The sequence below is a fragment of the Taudactylus pleione genome, unplaced genomic scaffold (assembly GCF_031769625.1).
Source record: "Taudactylus pleione unplaced genomic scaffold, aTauple2 ptg000053l, whole genome shotgun sequence".
Classification (NCBI taxonomy): Eukaryota; Metazoa; Chordata; class Amphibia; order Anura; family Myobatrachidae; genus Taudactylus; species Taudactylus pleione.
Genome location: NW_028284455.1, coordinates 2,876,135 through 2,881,154, shown reverse-complemented (window position 1 = coordinate 2,881,154; position 5,020 = coordinate 2,876,135). Strand labels below are relative to the sequence as shown.

At 38.4% G+C, this 5,020-nt stretch overlaps 1 pseudogene; it reads left to right on the top strand.

Moving 5' to 3' along the window:
- Positions 1-235: 235 nt before the first annotated feature.
- Positions 236-4,577, top strand: LOC148535251 (uncharacterized; annotated as a pseudogene).
- The last annotated feature ends 443 nt before the right edge of the window (positions 4,578-5,020 follow it).

Here is a 5,020-nt window from a genome sequence, read left to right as displayed (position 1 = left end):
CCGAAAAGTCAACCACCCAAAGGTGGTACAAGGCGAAGTCGAGACAGATAACGTGGACCTGTCAATTGCGAACCTGTTCCAGGAGAAATAGAGACTGCAGTGAAAACACCTGAGCTAGAGATGTGTACAGACTACTATCCCAGCAATGGAGTGGCGATTTGTTTCTTTTTCTTGTTCCAGGGTTCTTCTCATTTTCATTTGTTTCAGGATTTCCTATTTTTGTGACTGAGGACAGATGACGGAGAGGGAGGCCGATAGTAATGTCGATAGAGAGAAGTCGGAGGAGAGAGCAATAGAACAATCAGGACAACAGATTGTCAAACTCAGTTCAGGGATTATTAAGAGATCTGTTAGCCATGGAACTCAGAGACAGTGTGAGGGGCTATTGTCTGAGGAATATTGTATCTGTGAGTACTGTGGATCCCTAGTTGATGAGAAATGCATCCAACGATGCCAGTCCAAGAGTAATCTGTATTTGGGCAGGCATCCTTTAGAGGATTACCATTTCTTAGTGGGTAAGGTCTTAAACCAGACTGAATGTTGGGTGTGCACTCACAAGCCTCAGGGACAACATAATGTAGGATTAGTACCATTCCCATTACATTTCTCTGAGGTCCTTGAATTACGGGGAGGGAGGTCCATAGACGGGAAGTATAACATCATCAGGTCCCCAAGTTTAAATCTCTGCCAATACTCCATAGATCAGTCTTTGCTGTGTCTAAACACATCATACATAGAAAGACTGGAGAATTGGGAAGCAGACTTATTGGATCAGACAATGGCTCGCCACACCAGTAGTGATGAACCCCCGAGACGAGGACATAGAAACAGACCGAATGTGGTATCTATTGGAAAAGTTCCCATGGGTTATTGTCGAAATGTTATTCAAGCTGAAATGTGTCTTGAGCAGACGGGGACAATAGGTATAGGTAGTTTTGTTAAAACTTTATGTGATATTGTGCAGGATTGTAATATACCTTATGTCCTCCCAGATAATGTATACTATGTTTGTGGAAGAAGGGCTTATTCTTGGTTATCTCCGAATTCCAAGGGTTTATGTTTTATAGGCAAATTGGTCCCAGAGGTAATGACCCTTACACATGATGAAATGATTGGTATCCATAACACCACACCACCTCTATACATACACATGCAGTATGAACATCGTGACAAAAGAAATATGATCCCTGGTGAAGAACATATAGCTACACAGTTGATTAGTGAAATGACTGGTTTCCAAATTTTAGTAGATTCCACCAGGATTACTCGGGGAACTTTACATTTTAGATATATCCAAGACCTGGCTAAATTAATAGACAATATCACCGAGGTGTATGATGACACTTTCAGATTTATTGGTAAGGAGCTACAGGCTTATAAAAAGGAGTTCGTACAACATAGGCTATTGTTAAACTACCTGACATCTATTACTGGTGGATATTGTGTGACTTTGGCCACCCAATTTGGTGTCAAATGATGCACATACATCACCAATAATACTAATGACACCAAAGAAGTGATTGACCGGAGAATGGATGAAGTCCTACAACTGAAATGGGAATTCTGATAGAATCATAATTCTTCACTGTATGAGATGAAGGAAGAGGTAGAGGAATGGCTCTCATGGTTGAACCCTATAAAATGGTTCTCCGGTCTAGGACAGTGGGCCCAGGAAATGATTGCTAGTGTAGGTAAGCTCCTTATTCTTATACTTGTTGTCAAGTGTGGAATACGTACCACCAAGGTAAACAGTGAAAATGAAATCATGATGGTGGTGAGTAGTGGTAGTATAGGTATTAAGGTCAGGATCATAATGCATAAAGAACTGCATTATGATCCTGAAATTGAATGTACCGTCAGATAATAAAATGTGAATAGGCTTAGTCATGTATAACAATATATATTGTAAATGTTACATTAAACATCATAGATAATGTAGTCTCAATTCCCCCAAACTTCCTTTATAGGTTAGATGAGGTCCTACATCCTACCAATGGTCCCCTATAGATCCGCTGAGTGCATATAAGGGTTGTTTCACCCTTGCCTGAGGCGCACTATTGACGGTTCAATTACAGAATTGTGTCATACCGTATAGAACATTAGATAATAATTTATTATGCATGACTAAATAGGTTATGAATAGAATATGATAGTGTTATGTTTGCTATCAAATGGTGGGCTGTCAGTCAAATAATTGGGTATGATCGCTTTACAATTATTATCTGACGATATAGTCGTCTATAGTCTGATGGCGTGTTATTAGGACGCTACTTTGCGTCAATGCAATCCAATGCAGACAAATTTGAACGCACACATGTATTCACATACCCAGACGCACATATGTGAACGCATACATATAAAATGGTTCTCACACATTATAGATAATAATCAGAGTTATTAAAGGTATTGTTAGCTAATAATCAAGATGTAAGATGTACTTAAAATAGATCTAAGGTATAGAATACTGTGGACATAACATGTTTGGTATCATACTAAATCCCTGTTTATTTGCAGACATCCGTTTCTATCGGCAAAGAAGTCGCATCAGGCGTCCGCTAGTTATGGATGATAGGGAGTTATTGAGTAGAATGCTATTTCTTGTATGCAGTGTTGTAGTCAGTTTTAACCAGTTCTTCCGCGGGAAGATACACAATGTGACCGTTGGAAGACTGATCCATACCCCTGATGACACCGTATGAACTGACCAATGACCAGAAGCAAGAACCAATGAAAACCTGCCAACTTGTCCCTTTGTTATCTCTGTAACCTGTACCGTATATAGGCTTGTGTACAGGCTTCAGTGTACAGACATCTTCTTTGCGACCACAGACTTCTGGACTGAATGACTGTATAATGGGATCAGTGCGCACGCGTATGTATTGGCTGTACTCATTGTTTATTTCATTGCTTTTTACTCTAATTGTTAAACTTACATCATGTTACCCCTTTTTACATAAATAACTTTTGTGCTTTGGAACCACACGATTAGACTGGAAAGCAATTCTTTCTAAAGCGACTTGCACTGCAAATTAGCGACTGAACGGCATTCATAAATCTTTAAGAAATTCATGATTTATAATAAATGCTGGTGATTATTAGTTTATATAAAATTAAGGCGAATGACCAGTGGCGTAAGTTTTTCCCAAGCGCCCGGAGGCAAGTTAGAGTTTGCCCGCCCCCGAAAAAGGATAATAAATATGGTACATATATATAAGTTTTCAGATATTATCGTTTTATTGATGACATCATGTTAATGTGGAAAGGCACTGTAAGTGATTTAACAAACCTTATCAAAGAGCACAACTTGTCTAATCGTCCAGCTAAATTGACTACTATCATTAGCACAATGGAAATCAATTTTCTTGATGTCACGATTGTGTTACACAACAACAAAATTATCACAAAGTTATTTGTGAAGCCCCCAGATAGGAATACGATATTACGCCATAACATCTTTCACCCGAGATCCACAGTGAAGAGTCTCCCGTGTTCCCAGTTCTTGAGGGCATGTCATATTTCGAGCAAAGCAGAAGAAAAAGAAAAACAACTGAACAGTATGGTTGAGAAATTTATTGTGAGGGGTTATCCAAATAAATAATTACTTAGCGCGAAAAAGAAAGCATTAGCGCACAGTAGATAGGATTTGTTGATGGAGAAGCCCTCTAGAGATATTGGTAACACACTACCATGGGTTAATAATTTCTCAACTACTAGTAATTACAGTAGGAAGGCAGCAGAAAGTCTTTGGTCTCTTATTACCACCGATCCCGATTTGCCATCACTCAAGCAGTGCAAACTCATGCCCAGTTACACGGAGGTCCTAGTATTAGAGACCTTGTAGTGAAAACTGATGTAACGGGCATAAATAACAGTAGTGAGTCACATTTTTTTGAGGAAAAAGGGTGGAAAGTACCGCTGTATAGGTTGTGTTACGTGCAATTATTTGATTACAGGGGATACATTTGCTCATCCCTACACTGGCAGAATGTATACCATTGGACAGCCACTCACATTCACCTCAAAGTTTGTTGTGTACCTTCTGTCTTGCCCATGTGGGTTATATTATGTGGGCAAGACAAAGAGGCAGTTCAAAGAACGCATGGCATAGCACAGGGCAGCATTCAGAGCAGCTCTGGTGTCTGGACACAGTGACCAAGCTGTGGCCAGGTATTTTGTTGAATCCCAACCATAGTATGGCTATGTTAAGATAAAGAATGATTGAACAGGTGCCGTTCAAGATAAGAAGAGGTAATAGGTCTAAAACACTGCTACAAGTTGAGGCCAAGTGGATTTTCATGTTAGATACTGTGTGCCTTTGAGGCTTAAATTAAGCATTAAGTCTGAGCTGTTTTTTGTAATATTTGAAGTACATCTTTTTACTTTTATACATATGATATCTGTGCTAGCTTTATTATTTTTTATAGTAGGTTCCTATTTAAAAAAAATGTCTAATATTATATATTAGATATGAAATATTGATTATTTTTGTAAGAAATATGTTTCACACTTCTGCAATGTTTTTTATATTTTTTCATTTTTTTCTGTAGGTAGAACATGATATATTCACTGTGTTTTGATTCTTCTGCTTTTAAAATATGATTTTTTCACACTCATATGAGTGTTTTAATATAATAGCACTATGATAGGTATGCCACATCTTGACTGAAGACTGCCTTATATTAAATTATTTATGTATATATTTTTCAATTACTTAGTGGTCTTTTTATAATATGTTTTGCACTTTATTATAAAAAAAAACAATTTTGATTGTTTTTTTCAACTTTTTTATGCACTGTTCTGCAATAATTTTTTCTGATATTATTTTGATTGGCATTCCACAGGGCCGGACCGGCATCTGATCCGTAATCACGTCACTTCCGGTGATGCCCAGCATCGCGACCGGAAAGGAGGAGTTCGTGACGGGGCGGCTGCCGGCCCGGAGGTGAGAATGGAGTCCCTTTGGATATGTAAGTATTTAAGTCTATGCTTTTCACTGTATGATCTTGTCTGTCCTGAAGAT